This window comes from Macaca fascicularis, chromosome 16, assembly GCF_037993035.2.
Source record: "Macaca fascicularis isolate 582-1 chromosome 16, T2T-MFA8v1.1".
Lineage (NCBI taxonomy): Eukaryota > Metazoa > Chordata > Mammalia > Primates > Cercopithecidae > Macaca > Macaca fascicularis.
The window spans coordinates 20,150,830-20,177,558 of NC_088390.1; the positions used below are offsets into that span (position 1 = coordinate 20,150,830).

The following is a 26,729-nucleotide window of genomic DNA, read 5'->3' on the forward strand; positions in this document are numbered from 1 at the left end:
CATCGATGGACTTTACATTTTGACATGTTTTTGCAATGGCTGGTACCTGTTGTTCCTTTCCATGTTTAGTGCTTCCTTCAGGATCTCTTGTAGGGCAGGCCTGGTGGTGACAAAATCTCTAAGCATTTGCTTGTCTGTAAAGGATTTTATTTCTCCTTCACTTATGAAACTTAGTTTGGCTGGATATGAAATTCTGGGTTGAAAATTCTTTTCTTGAAGAATGTTGAATATTGGCCCCCCCACTCTTCTGGCTTGGAGAGTTTCTGCCAAGAGATCTGCTGTTAGTCTGACAGGCTTCCCTTTGTGTGTAGCCCAACCTTTCTCTCTGGCTGCCCTTAACATCTTTTCCTTCATTTCAACTTTGGTGAATCTGACAATTATGTGTCTTGGAGTTGCTCTTCTCGAGGAGTATCTTCGTGGCGTTCTCTGTATTTCCTGGATTTGAATGTTGGCCTGCCCTACTAGGTTGGGAAAGTTCTCCTGGATGATACCCTGCAGAGTGTTTTCCAACTTGGTTCCGTTTTCGCCGTCACTTTCAGGCACACCAATCAGACGTAGATTTGGTCTTTTCACATAATCCCATACTTCTTGGAGGCTTTGTTCATTTCTTTTTACTGTTTCTTTCTCCACACTTCTCTTCTTGCTTCATTTCATTCATTTGATCTTCAATCGCTGATACTCTTTCTTCCAGTTGATCAAATCAGTTACTGAAGCTTGTGCATTTGTCACATAGTTCTCGTGTTATGGTTTTCATCTCTATTAGTTCTTTTAAGGTCTTCTCTGCATTGATTATTCTAGATACCCATTCATCCATTCTTTTTTCAAGGTTTTTAGTTTCTTTGCGCTGGTTACGTAGTTCCTCCTTTAGCTCTGAGAAGTTTGATGGACTGAAGCCTTCTTCTCTCAACTCGTCAAAGTCATTCTCCATCCAGCTTTGTTCCGTTGCTGGTGATGAGCTGCGTTCCTTTGGAGGGGGACACATGCTCTGAATTTTTGAATTTCCAGCTCTTCTGCACTGCTTTTTCCCCATCTTTGTGGTTTTATCTGCCTTTGGTCTTTGATGATGGTGACGTACAGATGGGTTTTTGGTGTGGGTTTCCTTTCTGTTTGTTAGTTTTCCTTCTAACAGTCAGGACCCTCAGCTGTAGGTCTGTTGGAGTTTGCTTGAAGTCCACTCCAGACCCTGTTTTCCAGGGTATCAGCTGCAGAGGCTGCAGAAGACAGAATATTGCTGCACAGCGAGTGTTGCTGTCTGATTCTTGTTCTGGAAGCTTCGTCTCAGGGGTATACCACGCCGTGTGATGTGTGAGGTGTCGGTCTGCACCTAGTGGGGGACGTCTCCCAGTTAGGCTACTCAGGGGTCAGGGACCCACTTGAGCAGGCAGTCTGTGCATTCTCAGATCTCAACCTCCATGCTGGGAGATCCACTGCTCTCTTCAAAGCTATCAGACAGGGGCATTTACCTCTGCTGAGGTTTCTGCTGCTTTTTGTTTAGCTATGCCCTGTCCCCAGAGGAGGAGTCTATAGAGGCAGGCCAGCCTCTTTGAGCTGCGGTGGGCTCCACCCAATTCGAGCTTCCTGGTGGCTTTGTTTACCTACTTAAGCCTCAGCAATGGCAGGCACCCCTCCCCCAGCCTCACTGCCACCTTACAGTTAAATCTCAGACTGCTGTGCTAGCAATGAGGGAGGCTCCGTGGGCATGGGACCCTCTGGGCCAGGTGTGGGATATAATCTCTTGGTGTGCCGTTTGCTAAGACCCTTGGTAAAGCATAGTATTAGGGTGTGAGTTACCCGATTTTCCAGGTGTTGTGTGTCTCAGTTTCCCTTGGCTAGGAAAAGGGATTCCCTTCCACTTTGTGCTTCCCAGGTGAGGCGATGCCTCACCCTGCTTCAGCTCTCACTGCTTGGGCTGCACCAGCTGACCAGCACCGAATGTCCGGCACTCCCCAGTGAGATGAACCCAGTACCTCAGTTGAAAATGCAGAAATCACCCGTCTTCTGTGTCACTCACGCTGGGAGCTGGAGGCTGGAGCTGTTCCTATTCGGCCATCTTGGGTGCGCCCCCCCAACTGTGTTTTTTAAATTAATGAATTGAGATGGGGAAGAGTTGGAATTTTACAAAATTGTTTTTTTATTCGTTATCAGTAGAATTATTATAAAACATTGGCTTTTTATATATTTTTTTAACTTCTGGTACTGTGTTACATATCAAGGAAGTAAAGAAAAATGAAAATAAAAAATGGACCTCAAAATAGTCTGTGATTACACCAGTGTTTGAGAAGGCTAATTTAGTAACTCGTGGTCTGCTACAAGGAGATGATGACAGCAGTTTAAGTGAAATAGATGAGGATGAAATAAGTTAAAATGTATAAGTTCTTTATTTCTCTGAGAAGGAACATTTGCAGTCATTATTTTTCCTGGAAATAGAATAGTGTAGTCTGCCAAAGCTAGAGAATACTCAACTATATCAATGTTGAAAGACCGATTATGATGAGGGCTGGTGACTTTGACAAGGAGCAGTTTGAATAAATAATTGCCATGGAACCCTGACTGTAGTGGATAAGCATAGACACCCTTTGAGGGAACCATTATTGGGAAAGGCAATAGAGAAATGAGTGATAACTGAAGAAGAATGTGGGATTCAAGGGAATTTTCTTTCTTTTTTATTTTAAAATAGAAGCTTTTGGAGTGTATTTGTATGCTGCTGGGAACGATATGGACAAGAAGAACATGTTTATGAGATTTAATTTTGTTTGTATGTCTAAGTGTTTGAAAACTTGATTCATTATCTTTTATAGATTTTTAGCAAACTAATTGTCCTTAGAGTATTTATTCATGTAGAGTTTTATGGTAAGAGTTTGTTCCTTCACCATTGGTTCAGAAATGTAAATATTAGTGTAACTGAACATATAAATAGTGACTGAAAATTTAAACTATCATATGCAGATTATTTTAAATTGTGAGATAATAAACATGCAAACACTTAGGCCATACTGAATAGAATTTAAACATCCCTTGATGAATAGGTATGATCTGCTAAGGTACTCTAAAATGTCAGGTGTATCAACTTTATAGTTGTTTAGATTCTGAGGAGAAGGGGAAGATTTTGTTCAAGTACTTTAGAAAAGCTTGCTGTTGACAATCTATCACAGATTATTACTTCTGGATTATAAAGTGATTTTTTTTTTTTTTTTTTTTTTTTTTTTTTGGTGACAGAGTCTTGCTCTGTCACCTAGGCTGGAGTGCAGTGGTGCGATCTCGGCTCAGTGCAACCTCTGCCTTCCAGGTTCAAGCAATTCTCCTGCCTCAGTCTCCTGAGTAGCTAGGATTGCAGATGCCTGCCACCACGCCTGGCTAATTTTTGTATTTTTAGTAGAGACGAGGTTTCACCATCTTGGCCAGGCTGATCTTGAACTCCTGACCTCATGATCCACCCGCCTCAGCCTCCCAAAGTGCTGGGATTACAGGCGTGAGCCATTGTGCCTGGCCTATAAAGTTTTTTAAAAAAATATTTAATCAAGTTGACCCACAATGGATTATAAAGTTCTAAAGTATCAAAACCATGTTCCCCTGGACCAACATTGCCATCAGCATGTATTGTGTGCTCAATGAGTATTTATTTGTTGAATGGATGAATGAATGGGTGAATACATGAATGAACACCTGTTGTTGGATTTCATTAAAAATACTTTTTAGTTTTTTGAAAGTAGGTTTCTGAACTTGCCTCTGTATGAAGTTGTTTTATTAGAAAAAAATTGCAAGATTCTGAAATTATTATTTATAGTTGTAGTCAGAAATGGAATGACAATGTGGTTTCATCTGCTATCGTTTCTCTTTAAAACACTTGAAAATAAATATTACCTTCACAGCATATCATGAAACACATGTTTTTGGGGCAGAATTGTTGGGTTTGAGTGCTGCGTCTGCTACTGGCCAGCTGTATGGGCTGAGGAAAGTCACATGGCCCTTCTGTGCCTATTTTCTTTCTTTATAAAATACTTAATGTGTTACTGACCTCACAGAATTGTTATGAGGATTATATGAGTTTGACACATGGACAGTACTCAGAATGATGCATAGTACCTGCATAGTAAGTCAAGAAAAAGCTAACTAATATCATCATTAAAAAGGGGTTTCCCTTATATAAGAATGTGAGTAATATTTTCCAAATAGGTTTTAGTGCCCATAAAAGCTTGTTTTTATTGAAAAGGACAACAATGAGAAGACCCTAGTATATTTATTTTTATCACATAATGCAGGTAACACCTTTTTTTCTTTTGGTTTTACTATCAGAAATCTTGACCTAAATTTAATTCTTTGTAATGATATTATTAGTAGTAAATTTCTTTATCCCTTAATGTTACTGTTTCTGTTTATAGTTTAATGTCTGTTGTAGAAGATTGCTATATTTTACATTACCTGTAAAAAAATTTACTTGTACACTTGATGAATAGAAGTAATACAAATGCAGATATTTTATATGATAAAACAATAGTATTATTCTTTGTATTTTACATCTTTGCTATTTTTCTAAAAGGAATTTTTTCTTTTTTCAGGCCTGCAGATAAAACATCTAATGAAAAGAACAAGGTATTGTAAAAAAGTAAATGATCTAAAATATTATGTTAAAAAAAACACATTCTAAAAGGTAAAATAAAAAAGGATGTTTTGTTCTAAAGCTGTTTGCTTAGAAAAAGTGATTAAGAAACAGTAGCTGTTGATAACAGTACCTTTTAAGAGCAATCTGTTGCTTTAAAGAAGTGCCTGTGTTTTTGCTCATTAAAAAAAAATGGAGAAATACCACTTCTGTACATTTAGCATATGCTATAAATCTTTTGAGGACATTTTGAAACAGTGTTATTTATCTTATAGGTCAAAAACCAAGTACATCCTGAGGCTGACTTTGCTGACTCAGTGGGGCCATCTGAAACGGCCTCAGAGGATTGTGAGTTATCTCACTCTACTTATGAGAATTTTTTGTTGCTGACTGAACAACTTGGAATGGAGTGTAAAGGTAGGACCATTGCATAAATGCAAAGGCTTTTGATGTATCCTGCAGTAATGTGTGTATACATTGCTGAGAACTGATGTGTGATAGTGAAGCTCATCTCAGAAATATGCTCAGTGTTAAAATAGAAAGAGAACTAACTTATACTCTACACCAAAGAGCTATGTTAACTCCACTGTACTTTTCTCATTGTCAGTGGCACTCCCAGTCTTTTTATTGACTCTGTTTCTCTCCTATTCCTTCCCCCAATGTCAGGTTACCATTTTTTCTCCACCTGGAATGCTGTGGAAATCTTAGGAATCTTAGAACTGTTTTCTCGAATAGCCCACCTCCTAAAACCGTGGTCTACTCTGCATTCATAATGATATATTTTTAAGACTTCGGATCTGATCATGTTACTCCTTTGCTTATAACTCAGCTACTACTTCTCATTGCTATAAGGTTAGAGATCTGAATCCTTTAGCTTTATCCTGCGTCATTTTTACCCTTCTCTGTCTCTGTGTCCCACCTAGTGTCTTAGATGTTTGTTCCAGCAGTTGATAGCTTCAGTGAGGTATAACTGATATATGGTAGACTGCATGTATGTAAAATACACAATCGTATGCACATGTGAAACCATCACCATAATCAAGAGAGTTAACATGTTCATCATCCATAAAAAGTCTCTTCCTGTCCCTTTGTATTTCTTTGTTAAGAAACTGCTAAATTGTTTTCCAAAGTATTTGTATTGATTTTCCATTCCAACCAGCAGTATATGACATTTCCTATTGTTCTGTATCATCACAAGCTGTTATTATTGCTGTTTTTTTAATTTTGAAATTTTAGCCATTCTGATGGGTATGTATTATGCATATTATTATGGTTTTAATATGCATTACTCTAAAGACTAATAATGTTGAGCATCCTGTATGTGCTTATTTACCACCTGTGTAACTTCTTTGGTGAACTGTCTTTTCCAATCTGGGTAGCTTATGAACTTTTAAAATTGAGATTCGATTCAATCAGCTTTTTTACATACACCAAAGGTAGTCAAACCTTTTCATTTTCAAACTGTTAAACATAGTAAATATTTTAAACTTGTGACAAAATGGTCTCTGTCACAGCCAATCAACTCTGCTATTGTAGTATGAGACCAGCCGTAGACAGTACGTATGTTAAAAAAACACAGCTGCATTCCAATAAAACTTTATTTGCAAAAATAACAAGCTGCCCCACAGGTTGGATTTTACCCATCCCTATTATGTGATCATGATTGTGAATAAAGACGTTTTACTTCTTCCTTTCAACTCAGGTAGCTTTCCTTTTCTTTTCTTTCCTAACTGCACTGGCTTCAGTACAATGCTGGCTAACATAGTGAAAGGAGACATTCCTGTATCGTTCCTGATCTTACAGGGAAAGTATTCAGTTTTTCGTCATGACACATGTTAGTTGTAGGTTTATCAGAGATGTCCTTTATCATGCTGATGACGTTCCCTTGTATTCTTTGGTTACTGAGATGAGTTTTTATTTTTAAATCAGGAATGAATGTTGTGTTTTATCAAATGCCTCTATCTACTGAGATGATCATATGGTTCTTCTCTTTTAGTTTTTTAATGTGGTGAATAACTGATGTTTTAATGTCAAACCAACCCTGTATTTGGGGATAAACCCCACTTGTTTATGATGTATTATCCTTCTAATATATCATTGGATTGGATTTGCCAAGATTTTATTTAGAAAGTTTTAAAACGCTATTTTTTTTTTTTTTTTTTTGACACAGGGTCTCGCTCTGTCACCCAAGCTGGAGTGCAGTGGCCAGATCTCAGCTTACTGCAAGCTCCGCCTCCCGGGTTTACGCCATTCTCCTGCCTCAGCCTCCTGAGTAGCTGGGACTACAGGCGCCCGCCACCTCGCCTGGCTAGTTTTTTGTATTTTTTTAGTAGAGACGGGATTTCACCGTGTTAGCCAGGATGGTCTAGATCTCCTGACCTCGTGATCCACCCATCTCAGCCTCCCAAAGTGCTGGGATTACAGGCTTGAGCCACCACTCCCGGCCAAGGCTATTTTTTAGACTAGTTTTAGCTTCACAGCAAAACTGAAAGTAAGGCACAGAGATTATCCCTGTACTCCCTGCCCCTACACGTGCACAGCCTCCACAATTATCAATATCCTCACCAGAGTGGTACACTTGATCTCATTGATGATCCTGAATTGATAATCACAATCACCCAAAGTCCATAGTTGATATTAGGGTTCAGTTTCAGTGTCTTACATTCTGTGAATTTGGACAAAGGTATGAGGACATGTATTTATCACTGTAGTATTATCCAAAGTAGTTTCAGAGCTTTAAAACTCCTTTGTGCTTCATCTGTTCATCTTCTCCCGCCTTCCCTCCCCAGCTCCTGGCAACCACTGACTTTTTTTATGGTATCTATAGTTTTGCCTTTTCCAAAATGTCATATAGTTGGTATCAGACAGCGTATAGCCTTTAGACTGGCATCTTTCACTTGGTAATATGGCTCTGTGGTTCCTTCATGTCTTCTCATGGCATGACAGCTCATTATCGCATGGCTGTACCAGAGGTTGTTCGCTTACCTAAAGGAGGATATCTTGGTTTCTTGAGAAATTGGTTAAATTTTTATATGTATGTTCATGAAGGAGTTTTCTGTTTTTGTAATATCATTGTCAGATTCTGGTTCAGGGTAATGCTAGAGTGATAGAATGAGTTGTATTTCTCCTCTGTTTTTTTTTGAGGGTGGGGGAAAGGTCGTGTAAAGTTGTTATATTACTTCTTAAATATTTGGTAGAATTCACCAGCATAGCTATCTGGGCTTCGAGTTTTCTTTCTAGGAAGGCGTTCCTTATGCTCTATTTTCTTTTATAGTTATAAGACAGTTCAGGTTATTCCTTCTGGATTGAACCTTGGTAATTTTTGTTTTTCAAGGAAAGTGTCCATTTTATCAAAGTTGTCATGTTTAGTCACATAAAGCTCACCTTATTATATTGCTGTTCTTTTAGTATCTGTAGAATCTATAAAAATGTCATATTACTATTTTTCTGAAATTGTAATTTGCATCTTCTTTTTTGTGATCAACCTGAATAGAGTTTTATCACTTTTATTGACCTCATCAAAGTGTGTGGTTTTACTGATTTTTTCCTATTGTTTTTCTGTTTTATTGGTTTCATCTTTGATGTTGTGGTCTGTTTGGCCTGCTATAACAAAATACTATAGACTGGGTAACTTATAAACAACAGAAATAGATTTTTCACAAAAGTCCAAGATCTAGGTGCTGGCAGATTTGGTGTCTGGTGAGGGACCAATTCCTGGTTCATAGATCCCTGTCCTCACATGGCAGAATAAGTGAGTGAGCCCTCTGGAGTCTATTGCATAAGGGCACTAATCCCATTCGTGAAGGCTTGGCTCCCATGAGCTAATTACCTCCACGAAGCCCCACCTTCTGATAACATCACCTCTGTGATTAAGTTTCAGCATACGAGTTCTGGGAGGATGCAAATGTCAGACCATAGCAGACGTTTATTATATCATTTCCTCTGCTTGCTTTGGGTTTAATTTCTTCTTCTTCTTCTTCTTTTTTAGTTTCTTCTCTTTTTTTAGTTTCTTAAGGAAGTCAAGACCATTGACTTGAGAGTCTTCTAATATAGATGTTTAGTGCTAAAAAATTTTAAGTACTGTTAACTGTGTACCACAAATCCTGATATGTAGTATTTTCATTTTCATTCAGTTCAAAATACTCTCTAATTTCTCTTTGCATCATGTCTTTGACCTAGGGTTATTTAGATGTGTGTTACTTTGTTTTAAAATATTTGAATATTTTGATGAGATATTTTGTTACTGATTTCTGATTTGATTGCCTTGTGGTCAGGGAACATACTTTGTATAACTTAAATCCTTCTGACTTAATTCTTTTATTAAGATTGATTGCAGAACCTAGAATGTGGTCTGTTTTGGTAAGTGCTCCCTGGGTACTTGAGAAGCATGGTGTTGTTCCAGTCTACTCCATTCTTGCTGATTTGCTGCTCCCTAGTTTTATCACTTATTGAGTAAGTGATATTCAAATCTCAGACTGTACGTGTGAATTTGTCTATTTCTTCTATCGATCTTTACCTCGTATACTTTGAAGCTGTTATTAGGTGCACAAACATTTAAGATTATATGTTCTTGATTACCTGAACTTTTTTAAGTCATTAGGAAATGAGTGTTTATAGCTGGTTTTTGTTTTTTTTTCTGTGAAATCTACTTTGGCATAAATGTAGCCATTTCTTCTCAGGCTTCTTTTGTCAACTCTTAGCCTAATATATCTTTTTCCATCCTTTTGAACAATTTGTGTTTTACATTTAAAGTACTTTTTTTATAGGAAGCATGGAGTAGCTTCTTGCATTTTTATCCAGCCTTACAATCTGCATTTTAATTGAGATTTTTAGGCCAGTTTCATGTATAATGTGCTTATTGATACAGTTAGGTTTGTCTGTCATCATGCTGTTTGATTTCCATTGGTCCCCGCAGTTCTTTGTTCTCTTTTCTTCTTTTTCTGCCTTCTTCTCAATTAGTCCAGTAATTTTTGTGATTTATTTTTATCTTCCTTTTATGGCTTATTAGCAATAACTATTTTTTTCTATCTTAGTGGTTGCACTACAATGTATAGTATATGATTTTAAGTTATCACTGTCCATCTTCAAAAGTATTATGGCATATCATATATGGCATAAGAAAATTATGAATGAAAACCCAAACATTGTCTGTTCTCACTTGTAAGTGGGAACTATGCTGTGAGGATGCAGGGGCATAAGAATAATACAATGGAGGTTGGGAACTTGGGGGGAAAAGTGGGGGGAGGAGGTGAAGGATAAAAGACTATGGATTAGAAACAGTGTATGCTGCTTGGGTGGTGGGTGCACCAAAATCTCAGAAACCACCACTAAAGAACTTATTCATGTAACCAAGGACCACCTGTTACCCAAAAACCTATTGAAATTTAAAAAAAAAGAAAATTAGAATGGTATACTTTCATTTCCTCTCTCCCAGCCAGATACTTCTGGATTTGTAGGATTGTAGTTTTCTTTACATTTAGAAAGTTTTGACCATTCTTTTTTTTATCTTTCTGTCTCTCTTTTTCCCTCTTTGGGGACTTATTCCTGCTTGAAGTTTTCTTATAGTTCACTGATGTCTCAAATTTATGAATCTTCTGTTTGGTGATGTCTAATCTGTGTTCACTTCCATCCATTGTAGCTTTCATTCTTGACATTGTAATTTGAATCTCTGCAAGTGTAGTTTGCTTAAAAAAATCTTCCATGCCTCTGCCTATCTGCTTGAGCTTAATTTTAATATATAGTTGAGTTCCATATGAATAACTCGATCTTTCTGATCTTGCTTTTATGATTTGGTTGAATTTCCTGCTCCTGAGGCAAGATCTTTGTGATGACTATTCATTGCCATACGAAGTCTGAGTTTTCCCAGCATCACTCATGGGAATGGACACTCTTTTTGGCACATTGTGAGCACCAGACATGTTTCTTTCCAGTGTTTTTTAGATGTTTTTCCCCCTTGGTCCGGGGCGGTTTTCTGAAACACATGTGCTGTTTGTTACTCTGCTAGATGCCCAGGAGGTATTTTTGTAGATCTTCAGTGTTCTTTCCCTGTACTCTGCCTCCTTTCCGGTGTTCTGTTTTGTGATCTCTGCCTGCCTTGGCTTTACCAGACTCTCAGCTTCATCATCTCATCTCAGGGAATCTGGTGGACTCTATGTCAGTTTTTTCTCTCTGTGCAGTAGCCTGGAAACTCTGTGAAGGCAGGGAGCTGGAGTGTTGGTATGAATTTCATTTGTTTTCTGTCTTACGGGGATCATTGTCTTCATTACCTGAAGTTCACTGCCTGGTAAATGATTGTAGAATGTATTTTGTCTGTTTTCTTTTTGGTTGTCTCAGGCAAGAAGGTAAATCAGTACTTGCTGTCCATCGTGGCCAGAAGCAGATTGCAGCAGAGCTTCAGCACCTGCTGTCCACTGGCTAGAATACTTCTCTACCCCTTTGCTTAACTGCTTCCTTCTCACCCTTCATTTCCGCAGGGAAATCTTCCCTGGGCCCACTATAGATCAAATTCCCCTATGTGATCATAGAACTCTGTTTTCTTACACCATCTGTCTGAGTTTATAATTGTCACTTTTGTTGTCTTTGTTCCTCACTACACTTAAGGCTAAATGAGAGTAAAGGTCTTGTCTGTTTTATCTGCAGAGCTTAGTAGAATGCCACACTGTAGACACTCAGTGCATATTTGTTCAATATATGAAGGAGACAATGTTAAAATGCACAGTCCTTTATCCCTAAAAAGTACTCATATATTTTATTTCCACCTTGTTTTCTCCCTGACACAGATTCTGTTAGCCTATCAAGAATCCAAGACACATTTTGTTTCTATGAACACTTACTGAAACTTAAGAATAATGACTATGAACAACTTACAGTAAAAATTAAACAAACAGAAAATATGGTCAGTGTACTACAAAAGGAGCTATCTGAAACAAAAAAGACAGAATTACAGTTAAAGCTTCAAAAAATTGAATTGGAGAAACAGCTGTACAGTTTGAGGTATGATATTCTAGTTCTAAAGAAATATTTATACTAAAGATAATGTATCAGAATTTTTGTAATTGCTGACTTACCACCTGGGATTAATGGGGGAGAAACCTCGGTTTTGTGGAATATGAAATTCTTGGAAATAATAAAACAAATGGTTAACTGTGAACTCTTCTAATAAATAAATGCATATTCTTTGCAGTCTTAATAGCCATATAGAAGTCCACCATATAAAATCTTGTTATTCATTTAACAAATTGTAATTTGGGTTTTAAAATTACCTTGTATCTATAATTAATGATATAAGGAACATCTTTTATCATTATTATTATTTGTAGACACAGGGTCTCACTCTGTGCCTGGGGCTGGAGTTCACTGGTGTGACCATACCTCCCTGCAGCCTTGAACTCCATCCTCTGCCTCAGCATCCTAAGTAGCTGGGACTCCAGGTGCACATTCCCATGCTTGGCTAACTTTTTAAGTGTTTTGTAGAGACAGGGTCTCACTATGTTGCTCAGGATGATCTCCAACTCCCGACCTCAAGCATTCCTTCTGCCTTGGCCTCCCAAATCATTAGTATTAAAGGAGTGAGCCATCATGCCCAGCCCAGAATATATATAGCATATACATACCACATATTATTTATTCCATTCGTCAGTTGATGGAATACTTCCATATCTTTGCAATTGTGAAATGTGCTGCAATCGACATACATTTGCAGGTGTATTTTTGATATAATGATTTCTTTTCCTTTGGGTAGATACCCAGTAGAGGATTGTTGGATTGAATGGTAGCTCTATTTTAGTTCTTTGAGAAACCTCTCTACTGTTTTTCATAGAGGTTGTACTAATTTACATCCCTACTAGCAGTGTATAAGCATTCCCTTTTCACCACATCTGCACCAACATCTATTGTTTTTTGACTTTTTAATAATGAGCATTCTGGAGTAAGGTTATAGCTCCTTGTTGTTTTAGTTTGCATTTCCCAGAATATTAGTGATGTTGAGCATTTTAAAATATGTTTGTTGGCCATTTGTGCATCTTCTTTTGAGAAATATCTGTCCATGTAATTTGTGCACTTTTTGATGGGATTATTTTCATTTTTCTTGTTGATTTGTTGTCCTTTGTCAGATGCATAGTTTGCAAATATTTTCTCCTATTTTGTGCATTGTCTGTTTACTCTGATTATTTCTTTTGCTGTGCAGAAGACTTTTCCTTTCTTTTCTTTTCTTTTTTGAGACAGTTTCACTCTTGTTGCCCATGCTGGAGTGCAATGGCATGATCTCAGCTCACCACAACCTCTGCCTCCTGGGTTAAAGTGATCCTCCTGCCTCAGCCTCCCAAGTAGCTGGGATTAAAGGCTCGTGCCGCCACGCTGGCTAGTTTTGTATTTTTAGTAGAGACAAGGTTTCTCCATGTTGGTCAGGCTGGTCTCGAACTCCCGACCTCAGGTGATTTGCCCACCTCAGCCTCCCAAAGTGCTGAGATTATAGGTCTGAGCCACCATGCTAGGCCAGCCCTTTCATTTAATTAGGTCCCATTTATTTATTTTTGTTTTTGTTGCATTTAGTTCTGGGGTCTTCATCATAAATTCTTTGCCTAGGCCAGTGCCCAAAAGAGTTTTTTCCTAGGCTTTCTTTCAGATTTTTTTGTAGTTTCAGGTTATAGATTTAAGTTTTTAATCCATCTCTTTTTTAATTAAAAAAATAATTTTGGGGGCCGGGCTTGGTGGCTCACATCTGTAATCCCAGTAGTTTGGGAGGCCGAGGTGGGCAGATCACGAGGTCAGGAGTTCGAGACCAGCCTGACCAACATGATGAAACCCCGTCTCTACTAAAATAACCAACATTAGCTGGGTGTGGTGGCGCATGTCTGTATTCCCATCTACTCGGGAGGCTGAGGCAAGAGTATCGCTTGAACTCGGGAGGCGGAAGTTGCAGTGAGCCGAGATCATGTCACTGTACTCCAGCCTGGGCAAAAGAATGAGACTCTGTCTCAAAGAAAAGAAAAAAAAAAAAAAAATATATATATATATATATATATAAATATATAATATGTTATATATATATTATATGTGTGTATATATATATTTTTGGTGGAGATAAGGTCCCACTATATTGCCCAGGCTGGTCTCAAACTCCTGGGATTAAGCCCTTCTCCTGCCTTGGCCTCCCAAAGCACCAGGATTACAGATGTGAGCCACCATGTTAGGCTTAATCCATCTTGAGTTAATTTTTATATATGGTTAGAGATAGGGATCCAGTTTCGTTTTTCTACATGTGGCTATTCAATTTTCCCAACACCATTTATTGAATAGGGTGTTCTTTGCCCAGTTTATGTCTTTGTACACTTTGTGAAAGGTCAGTTGGTTATACATACTTGGCTTTATTTCTAGGTTCACTACTCCGTTCCATTGGTCTATGTATGTACTTTTATACAAGTACCATGCTCTTTTGGTTACTTTAGCCTTGTATGGTTTGAAATCTGGTAATGTGATGCCTCTGGCTTTGTTTTTTTACTTGGGATTGCTTTGGCTCTTCAGGCTCTTTTTTGATTCCCTGTGAGTTTTAGGAGTATTTTCTCTAATTCTGTGAAGAGTGACAGTGGTACGTCGATAGGAATTGCATCAAATCTGTAGATTGCTTTGGTTAATATGGTCATTTTCACTGTATTGATTCTTCTAATCTATGAACATAGGGCATATTTCCATTTGTTTGTGTCATCTATTATTTCCTTCAGCAGTGCTTTCTAGTTCTTGTAGAGATCTTTCACCTCCTTGGTTAAGTATATTCCTAGATTTTTTGTTGTTGTTGCAGCTATTGTAAAAGGGATTAGGTTCTTGATTTGATTCTCACCTTGGTCATTCTTGATGTTTACTAGTGCTACTGATTTGTGTACATTGATTTTGTAACCTGAGACTTTTACCGATTTCATTGATCAAATCTAGGAGTCTTTAGGGTTTTCTAAGCTAAAAGATTATGTCATAGGCAAACAGAGATAGTTTGACTTTCTCTTTTCCAATTTGGATGCCCTGTCTTTCTTTCTCTTATCTGATTGCTCTGGCTAGGACTTCCCAGTTTTATTCTAAACATGCATGAAATAAGAAGTAAAATGGAAAGTAATTGATGATTAGTTTATTCCATATCTCTCATATGCAGAAAAAATTAATTCCAAATTCAATGCTGAAACACACATTATCCTTTACTTTTATATTAGATATTAGATCCTGTCTTGTTCCAAAAAGAGATTTTAAAATTGCTTATAAAATACATAAGAATCAAGAAGATAAGTTGAAAGTGTTACCAAAAAGAGAAACATAAAAAGGATGGGGGTAACAGTTACTAGACAGCTTAGCCTAGTCTTGGATTACAGTAATCTGCAGATACATGTTGTGTGAATGACATCTGAAGGTGTTATCTTACACTGTAAATGATTTTTACACATACAATATTTCATAAAGACGAAAATGCATTTCTAGTGAATTTCTAAACTTGTTTGTAAACAGTAACTTCTTTTAAATTAGCTAACTCTAAATGATCTGTTCTAATTAACTAATTTTCAACTTGCATAACGTGAAAAAGAAGTAATTTTCTTCAACTTGTTACTTTACTGAAACATTTCAAATATGCTTTTCGGTAATATTTACCAGGGTTACTAGTAACCGAAACTTACCAGGTAATGGACTGTTTCTTTCCTCACTACCTTTTAAATATATATGTCCCTTGAAAGAGACTGAAGTGAGAAATTAAAAGCATGAGAACTAGAAAGGAAAGAAGAGCATAGGGGTTTCTATGAGGATAATAAACCCACATGAGAAGAGCCAGATAACGAAATCAACTTTTTTATTTTCTAACAAAACACATTTTAATGTAATCCATATTTAACTGCAGACTTGCCTTAAAACAAGAAAAAGAGGAGAAAGGAAATGCTGTCATGTTATATAATAAATATAGTGAACGGTTAAGACTAAAAGAAGAGGAATGTGGGAAAGAGGTTGAAATGAAGCAACGACTTAAATGGACACTGAGAAGACTCGTTAAGGAGTTGAAGACAGTAAGAAACAACTTGGATCTGGTAGATTAATCTTTGGTGAAAACTTCATATTTCTAACTTTATGTTTCATCAATATTACTTATAATTTTTTTGGGTTCATGTATATAATTTAGGTTTAAAACAAACCAAAACTGTTATCTCCTCTTAAAAATGAACCATGGCATTTATAGTTAAAATTATTTACTGTAAACCTTGGTATCTAGTAGATGCTTAGTCTGTGTTTTCAGAATGGAGGATAAGTTGAGTTTAATCACTAACATAGATGTTCATTTGCACATTGTTTATGTTAATATACAGGCTAAATAGCTTTGAAACTATAATGACACTAGTTAAATGTTTTGAAAGAAATTTTATTTCACAATGCTGTATCTTCCCATATTTAAGAACTGTTTTTCTCTTTGACAAATTTAGCTGTCATGTGTGCAATTAAGATTTGAGCGATTCTTGAGGGATAAAAGTTCTTGTGCTTTAACAAGCTACTTCCTTTTAACCGTTTTATAAGAGAAAGTCTGCTCTTAATTAACCTTTTAGACTTTCTTTTTCAGTGCTATTAGACCAAAACCTCCATGTTATCTCTAGGTTGTGCAGGAGCGAAACGATGTCCAGAAGCAACTTTCTGAAGAACAGAATGCCAGAATATTACAAGATCAGATTCTGACGAGTAAACAAAAGGAGCTAGAAATTGCTCAAAAGAAAATTAATTCTGAGGTATTTTCTTTAGTTATTTCCAAATATATTTTTGTATGTGAATGTATTTTTAAAAAACAACTCTATGCAACTTGGAAAGTATAATGGATTTTTGAACCACACACACACACACACACACACACACACACACACACACATTTAAGGGTGGTGATAGTGGTTCTGGCAGTTTTGGCCCATTGGATAAAATCATGTTCTTTTTTTTTTTTTGAGACGGAGTCTCACTCAGTTGCCCAGGCTGGAGGGCAGTGGCGCAATCTCTGCTCACTGCAAGCTCCGCCTCCTGGGTTCATGCCATCCTCCCACCTCAGCCTCCCAAGTAGCTGGGATTACAGGTGCCCGCCACCGCGCCTGGCTAATTTTTTGTATTTTTAGTAGAGACGGGGTTTTGCCATTCACAGGATGGTCTCGATCTCCTGACCTTGTGATCCATCCGCCTCAGCCTCCCAAAGTGCTGGGATTACAGGCGTGAGCCACCATGCCTGGCCCAAAGTCATGTTCTTAATTCAACTCTGCAAGAGTCGAGTAGTGACATTCACAGTAGCCTTATCCAAAGGAGAAACCTTTGTTATTTTTCATAGGAATTAATGATCTTTCCACAATCTCAAAACCCTTGCTACTAACAACAGACGTTCTAGTTTTCAGACATGATTTCATCTTCCTAACATATTAATGGAGAGGTCACATTATTATTTCCATTGGTAGTAAAGATGAAATGTAAAGCCAGTTCAGAGGCTATACTTCAGATGCCATTCCCCTTACTTTTGAGGAGAGTAACAGTTTGCTCCAAGTAACGTCTCATATCAGTGCAAAGAACTTTGAAAACAATGATATGCCATAATATAAACTTAGTGATAATTTATTGGTAAGTATTTTGTTCCCCTGTTTCATGCTTATTTCTGTTTCAAACATTATAAAGAGGAAACAGAAGTTATTGCTATATTTCTATATTTACAACACAGAAGTAATCCAGATTTGGTGGAAGAGCACTAGAAGTAAAGTAAGAGGACCTAGGGAAAATCCTTCAGCTTGCATATTTTTTGACCTCTCCTTTCAGAATTGTGACATAAATGAGTTCAGTGATGTATGTATAAGTGCTTGGTACAAGGCCAGGCGCAGGGGCTCATGCTGTAATCCCAGCACTTTGGAAGGCTGTGGTGGGTGGATCGCTTGAGCCCAGGAGTTCCAGACCAGCCTGGGCAGCATGGCGAAACCCCATCTCTACAAAGAGTACAAATAAATTTAGCTGGGTGGGGGGGCGTGTGCCTCTAGTTCAGCTACCCAGGAGGCTGAAGTGGGAGAATCACCTGAGCCTGGGAGGCCAAGGCTACGGTAAGTCTTGATTGTGCCACTGCCCTCTAACCTGAGTGATGGAGTGGAGACCCTGTCTCAAAAAACAAACAAACAAACAAAAAAACCTAATATAATGCTTAGATTTAGCATTTATGAATAAATGTAATTCTTATATAACTGACAATAAAAATGTTAGAAAAATAAAATGGCTATAGAATATTCTCAGGAAAAAAAAAAAAACAGAACTTAAAGTTGGGAAATTTCCTTTGTCCAGATATATGCAAAGCTACAGCTTTTACTATAGGGTGGTGTATAGGTTAGATGTTAGAGTGTAAAGCCAATTTTTTAATGTAGTCACATTTATTAATCTTTCATTTTATGCCTTTGAATTTGTTGTAATTCAGGGAAAGTCTTCGAATTCGAGATGCTTAAAAATGCTCCAGTCATTTATTTTTTACTTTCATGGATTCATTATCTTCAAATAAATTTATGCAAGTTTTGGGAATTTATGTTCTATGAGGTTTGAAGTTTCGATCCAATATTTTTTTCCAGTTGGATATCCACTTATGGCAATCTTTTCATTGTATACATGTTCAGGTTATTCTTTAATTTCAGAGGAAATCATGATATGTCATTTTATTGAGTGCTACTAAATGTTTCCTTTCTTACTTAGATTTCTCATAGGCATAAAAAAGAAAAGGATCTCTTGCATGAAAATTGCATGTTGCAGGAAGAAATTGCCTTGCTGAGACTGGAAATAGATACAGTAAATAATCAGAACCAGCAAAAGGAAAAGAAATATTTTGAAGACATTGAGGTTGTGAAAGAAAAGAATGATAACCTTCAAAAAATTATAAAACTAAATGAGGAAAAATTAACAAAAACAATACTGCAGTACAGTGGACAGCTGAACGATCTGACAGCTGAGAATAAAATACTCAATTCTGAACTGGAAAATAAGAAACAGAACCAAGAAAGACTGGAAATAGAAATGGAATCGTATCGCTGTAGATTGGCTGCTGCTCTACGTGATTGTGATGAAAGTCAGACATCAAGAGACCCAAAACTTGATTTCCAGAGAACAAGACAAGAGTGGGTTCATTTACAGGACAAGAAAAAGGTTGATATGTCTGACCTACAAGCTAAGACTGAGATTCTTTCTGAAAAACTTTCTAATGCTGAAAGTAAAATCAGCAGCCTACAAATTCAGCTCCATAACACAAGAGATGCTGTTGAAAGAAAGAGTTTGATTTTGGAACGTTTGCAAAGAGACCTCAGCCAAACACACTGTGAGAAGAAAGAAATTGAACAAATGTACCAAACTGAACAACACAAACTGAAGAAATACATTGCCAAGCAGGAATCTGTAGAGGAGAGATTATCTCAACTACAAAGTGAAAATACATTGCTTCCACAGCAACTTGATGATGCTCACAAGAAAGCTAACAGTCAGGAAAAGACAATCAGTACTATCCAAGACCAATTTCATGCTTTTGCCAAAAATCTTCAAGCTGAGAGTGAAAAGAAGATTCTTTCACTACAAGAGAAGAACAAGGAGTTGATGGATGAATATAATCATTTACAAGAAAGAATGCATCAATGTGAGAAAGAGAAAGCACGAAGAAAAGTAAGTATTAAGAAAGATAAAATATTTTTCAATCTTCCTGATAGAAAATGTAAAGTAATATTTGGTTATGGCTAAATGGTGTATCTGTAGCAGGACAAGCCGCAGACAAAACCCCTCAGACATGGAGATAGTGAAGGGAGTGGCTTTAATCAGCTGGGAGCATCGACAGGCTAGCCTCTTAAAGTTCGAGCTCGTCAGGTGCTCAACTTCTGTCCCTTTAAAGGACTCACAACTCTAAGGGGGTCCACATGAGAGGGTCGTGATTGATTGAGCAAGCCAGGGGGTACATGACAGGGGCTGCAAGCCAGGGGGTACGTGACAGGGGCTGCGAGCGCCACCAGCGGTCAGAGTGAAACAGAACAGAACAGGAGGTTTCACAATGTCTTTCCATACAATGTCTGGAATCTATAGATAACATCAGTTGCTAGGTCAGGGGTTGAATTTTAACTACCAGGTTTGGGTCAAGCAGGCCCAGGCCTGGTTTCGGGTCTGGTTCCTAGGTGCTGGGCTACCTGCCTTTAGTTTCTCTTCTCTTTCCTTTTCTGAGTATTAAACAATATAAAACAATGTGAGAGGGTCTCTCTCTTCCCTCAGTATCTAGTTAAATATAAAAATATATAGATGATAAATGTATTTGCTATATCAGCCTAGAAATGTACAGCAAAAAAGAAGTTAAACCTGAAAGATGCTTTACTTTGAGTAAAGAAATTGTGTCATCTATGAAATTTTAAGTTCAGTTGCAGTGTTAATAGGTACAGACTAATACTCACAATGTAGTCTTATGCTGCTGAAATGATCATTGCAGTGCCTTTATGTGGCCCTGTTTTAAGACGATGATGAAGCAGATAAACAGAAATGCTCATATTTGACGTGAGTATTTTGAAATTAAGATTCAGTGAGGAGGGTTACTTTGACCATTAATTCCAGATTTCCCAGGTGAACTGAAGTGTACTCCTGTATCTCATAATACTTTTCCTTCAGTAGTTTTGTGATGTATTTAAGTTGGTATAATCTTATTTTTATTCATATCAATTTGACTTAAATCTGAGACAATTTCAGTCTCAAATTACTTGTTATGACCTCTCAATTCTTTAAAGGCATTTACTTTTCTTTCTTTCTTTCTTTCTTTTCTTTTGAGATGGAGTCTTGCGCTGTAATTTTTGTATTTTTAGTAGAAACGGGGTTTCACCATGTTGACCAGGCTGGTCTTGAACTCCTGACCTCAGGTGATCCACCAGCCTCAGCCTCCCAAAGTGCTGGGATTACAGGCGTGAGCCATCGCACCCCCACCTAAAGGCATTTACTTTTTATTAAGTCATAATTTGGGACAGATGTGAATTTCAGAAAAGCCATGTTAGATTTAATCTTACCACTGGTATTTATAATTTACTTTGAATGTTTTTACAAAGAATTTGCTCATAATTTTCATTTCAAGTCTCACTACCTATCATTCAGATATAACTTTGACCAGTACAGAGGTAATTGTGGCTATCTGTGATTTACTTGTTTGGCATTGAGTCCCATTTTCAAACTAATGAGAGGTGGCAGGATTCCACATATAGCAGGAATGGACTGAATAGGTGAGATAGTTGTAGGAGCTGAGGTCAGGAGGGAGGTAGAGGCCAGGTTACCTAGGGCCTCAAAGGCCATTGGAATTTTACTTGTATTCTGAGATAAAAATCTTTTGGAAAGATCTGAGCAGGCAATTGAATATGCAAGGAACTCTGAGGTTGATTTGAGCTTCTAATAAAAAAGAAGGGGAAAACATTTCACAGTGTGGGATATACCACCAACAGCCCCACCCACAAACTGATTTCTATTTTAGACTTCAGTAGGTTGTTAAGCATTGCAGATGTTTCAGGGAAGAGTGAATAGTGGGCTGAATCTATTGCCTAAGTTAACAGAAAACTGATTTGGCAGGAAGATAACACCTTCTATGTCCTTGACTGAATTCAATAATAAACAAGAATGTGTGCACATAAGGAGGTGAACCATATATGTGTTGATATTTTTCAAGGTATGTATGTTAGAGTTAAATCTTACTACCATAATTTAATAATAAGGTGATTTATAAATCAGTAACAATTAAAAATACCTTCACAGGTAGTTATGAGACAACTCCAACAAGAATGGACCGATCCCCTAAAACAACAACCTACATCAGAGGCTACATCACGTTGTCACATTAATTTAGATGAGACACTCAATTCAAAGAAGAAATTGGGTCAAATCAGAAGTGAAGTATGTATGAAACATATCAACAGTTAATCTATAGGTGGTGAAATAATGTCAGATGTTTTAGGATACTAATTGCAGTGGATGACTTTCTTTTGTATTTTTATTATAATTCATTTTATTACAATTTTATTATGTTTATAATGCACTTGTTTCTTAACCTCTGGCTTTCATTCTCTCCTTTTCTCCTCATAAGTACATACATTTTAAAAATAAGGATCATTTCCAAAGACCCTTAAGAAAGTTGGGAATTATTCAGTATTCCTCACAGAAGTTGAGAGACTTTTTTTTTTTCTGTGAAGTGGTATTTTTTAGTAATTTCTCTATTGCCATGGTGAGGCAAGCCAGATTAAATTGTAGGATAATGCTTAATAGAATGTTCCAGAAAATTGTCTTATTTCTTATCTTTACTTTTGTGAATGGGTACAGAATCTGTGTATATTTATTTCATGAATTTCAGGATAACTTGTACAGAAAGGCTATAGTACTATTCTTCAAAATGCAAATGTTTTAATTTACAAACTACTTGAAACGTTAGGCACTTCCTTCATTTTCCTTTCATTTTAAGTATATTGTGCTTTTTTACAAATCATGTATAGTATGTACATCCAAAGTACAGAATTAAGAGATGTATCTAGATTCTACCACTGAATTTTTAAAAACAATTTTACTGAGACATACTTCTCATACCATACAGTTTACCCATTGAACGTGTACAATTCATGGTCTCTTAGTATATTCCCAGAGTGTGTAACCATCACCATCATCAACTGTAGGATATTTTCATGACCCTGGAAAGAGCCAGCAATCTGTCTTGTTTCCATAGATTAGCCCACTCTGGACACTACATATCAGTTGGATTACACAATATGTGGTAGTCTTTTGTGACTGGCTTCTACTAAGCATAACATTTTTAAGGTTCATTGTGTTGTAACATGTATCAGTATTTAATTTCACCTTATCGCTGAATAATTTTCCACGGCGTAGACATACCACTCATTTATTTAGCCATTCATCAGGTGATGGACCTTTGGATTTTTTCCATATTTTGGCTATTACTAATCATGCTGCTGTGAACTTTTATGTACAAGTTTTTGTGTTTGCATATGTGTTCCTTTCTCTTGGGTGTATACATATGAGTTGAATTTCTGGGTCATATGGCAACTCTTTGCTTAACCTTTTGAGGAGCTGCCAGTCTGCTTTCCAAAGTGGTTGCACCATTTTACATTCCCATCAGCATTGTATGAGGGTTCTAATTTCTCCACATCCTTGCCAATATTTTCATATTTTTGATTGAAAAAGGATTCCAACCTAGAGGTATGAAGTGGTACCTCATACCACATTGATCAAAATCAATATGGTTTTGATTCACATTTCCCTAGTAATGAATGACTTTAAGCCCGTTTCTATGTGCTTATGAGCCATTTGTATATCTTCTTTGGAGAAATGTCTATTCAAATCCTTTGCCCACATTAAAATTGGGTTGTCCTAAATTTCTGAACTTTAAGAGTTCTTTATATACCCTCGGTGTAAGTCCCTTATCGGAGATGTTTCCAAATATTTTCCATGGCTTCCCTTTTTATTTTCTTTTTTATGATTTATTATGTTTTCAAAATTTATATAATTTTAAATTGTAGAGAGAAGGCCTCACTATGTTGCCCAGGCTGGTTTTGAACTCCTGAGCTCAAGCAATCCTCCAACCTCAGCCTCCCAAAGTGTTGAGATTATAGCTGTAAGCCACCATGCCCAGCCTCCTTTTCACTTTCTTGATGGTCTCTGTTCAAGCACAGAAGTTTAAATTTTGATGAAGTCCAGTTAATTTTTTTTTTTTTTTTTTTTTTTTTTTTTTTTGCAGTCACAAAGATTCATGGCTATGTTTTCTTCTAGGAATTTTATAGTTTTAGTTCTTACATTTACTGGTTCTATTTTGTTACTTTTAGATATGAGATTTGGTGAAAGTCCACCGTTATTCTTTTGCATGTGGATATACAGTTGTCCCAGCACCATTTGTTGAAAAATCTATTCATTTCTCATTTAATTTTTTTACACCCATGTTGAAAATCAGTTGACCATAAAAGTGTGGGTTTGTTTTTGGATTCTCAATTCTAATATATTGAGCTATGTCTATCCTTATGCCAGCAGCAAATCACATTTTAGGAAAACTCGTTTTCAGTCTTGTTGCTTATTACCAGTTGTCTTACGTAAGAATAGAAATTCAAGTAGTAGAATGTCTTTAATTTCACTTTTTGCTTCGTGAAGGAGCGTATAGCCAGCTTATGCCTTGTTGACTCCATGACATGATGAGAGTCAGGCTTACGAAGACAGATCCCATTATTTTTTTTTCTCCAGTCATACCTTTTGTCTCTCACCCAGTGGCTCTCTCTTCACTCCCATTTCCATCAAATCCTGGCCACAGGATATGCTGACTCTGTCTACTATTTATTGCATTATGTTTTATTAACTCATAGAGTCACGTGTAGATTTTAACTAACTATGAAGGGCAGGGTTAAGTCTAGGCTGTCATCTTTCCTTGTTGGAAATTGAGCTAATTCGTCATGTTGCAGTTCACAGTTAGATCCTCTTTTGACACAGCACCTGGTTCTCTTGTACACCCCCAGAGCTGAATTCTCTTCTTGGCACAGATCCTACATTCTCAGAAACCAGAGTTCCCTGCATTTACCTCCTTTTGCTTAAACAGAGATTCATAGCTATGCTTTTATAGTTCAACACATAATTCATTGAATAAATACTTAACACATAATTCATTGAATAAACCCATTCAAAGAATAACTTCCAGGAGTGCAGCAACTAGAAATCAGGTCATGTCCAGGCATTTATCAGAAACAAGTAGTCGAATTGGTTGTATGAAATTCAAAATTTCAGAGTCAATTTATATGATATGGAGAAGCATTTTGGTACAACATAAAGACGAGACGCTCTTCCCTTCTCCATACAAATGAGCTTGAAGTAAGGTAAAGGGGAAATTGTGTTTAATAGCTTAACACTCAAAGGACACTACATTTGTTTTACTTCTGAGATTATTAAAACTGATTCCATAATATTTTTTTATTTCCTCATTGAGGAAATCGAAATGAAGACTGAATCCTAGATTGATTAATAAATACCCAAAGCTGCTTATCACTTTTAGAATTTCAGTTCATTGAAATCAGGTACAATGTCTGATTTTTGGTTATTAATCAAGTATTTCTAGTTTTTTCAACTTTATACTTCAAATCGTGTATCTCCTTCCTTCCTCATCTCCTCCACAAGTGCATAAGAGTTTTGTTTTTCTCCCCAACCTCACCACGATTTTTTACTTTTGGGACTTTGTTTGTGTTGTTTTTTGTTGTTGTTGTTATTGTTGTTTGTTTGTTTTTGATAGTAGCCATTCTGTGGTGAGACAATATCTCATTTGGGATTTTATTTCCATTTTCCTGTTAGTGATGTTGAGAACTTTTCCATATTTTTGTGGCTATTCATACATCTTCTTTTTAGAAATGTCTCCTTAAATTCTTTGTCTGCATTTTAGGGGGATTATTAACTACTTTTTACTGTTGAGTTGTTTGAATTCCTGGTATAGTCTAGATATTAGACTTTCTCAGATGAACAGATTTGTAAATATTGTCTCCCTGTCTACAGATTGTTGGTAGTTTTTTTCACTCTGTTGGTTGCTTCCTTTGCTGTGAAGAAACTTAATTTTAATATAGCCTCACTTACCTATTTTTGTTTTTATGCCTGTGCTTATTTTTGGCATATGCCTGTGATAACTTAGCTATAAAATCTTTGCCTTGACCTGAAGCATTTTCCCTGTATTTTCTTGTAGTAGTTTTATAATTTTGTATCTCATGTTTAAGTCTTTAATCCATTTTGAGTAGATTTTTGTATATGGTGAAGGATAGGGACCTGGTTTCATTCTTCTTTTTCCAGATATCCAGTTTTCCCAGTCCCATTTGTTGAAGAGAGGGTTCCTTCCCCAATGTATGTTCTTGACACTTTTGTTGCAAATCAGGTGTCTGTAAATATGTGGATTTATTTCTGAGTTCTCTATTCTGTTCCTTTGGTTTAATTTTCTGTTTTTATACCAAGACCATGCTCTTTTGGTTACTATAACCTTGAAATATATTTTGAAGTCAGGTAGAGAGATGCCTCCAGCTTTGTTATTTTCCCTCAGGCTTGGCTTGTATAGTCTAGCTTTTTTGTGGTTCCATATGAATTTTAGGATTGTTTTTTCCATTTCTGTGAAGAATATTATTGGTGTTTTTTTGTTGCAAGTTATAAAGGGCATTTTATTTTTATCTTATTTATTCTTTCTCTTTCTTAACTTTTATTTTAGATTCAGGGGGTACATGTGCAGGTTTGTTACAAAGGTATATTGCATAATGCTTAGGTTTAGGGCACAATTGAACCTATCACCCAGGTAGTGAGCATAGTACCTTGCGTGTCATTTTTCAATCATTGTCCCCAACCCAATCCCCCTTCTTATAGTCCCCAGTGTCTATTGCTCCTGTCTTTATGTCCAAGTGTACCCAATGTTTAGCTCCCACTTATAAGTGAGAACATGTAGTATTTAGTTACCTGTTTCCGCATCAGTTTGCTTAGGATAATACCCTCCAACTGCATCCGTGTTGCTGCAAAGGACAGTATTTTGTTCTTTTTATAACTGCATAGTATTACATATTGTTTATGTGCTACGTTTTCTTAATCCAGTGCACCATTGATGAGCTTCTGGCTTCATTCCATATCTTTGCTATTGTGAATAGTTCTGCAGTGAACATATGGGTGCATGTGTCTTTTTGGTAGAATGATTTGGTAGAATGATTGTGTCCTGACTGAAGTCATTTATCAGTTCCAGGATAAATTGGAAGACTCTTTCAAGTTTTCTAGGTATAGAATCATATCATCCACAAAGAGAGATAGTTTGGCATCTTTTCCTTTCTGGATGCCTTTTCTTTCTTTCTTTTGCCTGATTGCTCTGACTAGGAGTTCCAGTACTATGTTTAATACATGTGGTGAGACTGGGCATCCTTGTCTTGTTCCAGTTGTCAAGGGGAATGCTTCCAACTTTTTTTGTTCCTTTTTCTTTAATTTTTTTCTTTATTGTTTTATAGAGACAAGGTCTAACTGTGTTGCCCAGGCTGGTCTCAGACTCCTGGCCTCAAGTGATTCTACTGTCTTCACCTCCCAACATGCTGGGGTTACAAGCATGAGCCACTGCACTCAGTCCCTACTTCCAGCTTTT

General features: G+C 36.9%; 1 pseudogene across 1 annotated transcript in view; it reads left to right on the forward strand.

The window, feature by feature from the left end:
* LOC102143055 (coiled-coil domain-containing protein 144A) overlaps nt 1-26,729 on the forward strand; it is a 119,772-nt pseudogene that overhangs the window by 64,211 nt on the left and 28,832 nt on the right. Inside the window, exons 10-16 of the transcript XR_012425376.1 lie at nt 4,557-4,590; nt 4,873-5,014; nt 11,377-11,590; nt 15,468-15,651; nt 16,210-16,338; nt 18,302-19,255; nt 21,359-21,496. The product of XR_012425376.1 is annotated as a coiled-coil domain-containing protein 144A (transcript). The remainder of the gene's footprint in view (nt 1-4,556; nt 4,591-4,872; nt 5,015-11,376; nt 11,591-15,467; nt 15,652-16,209; nt 16,339-18,301; nt 19,256-21,358; nt 21,497-26,729) is intronic.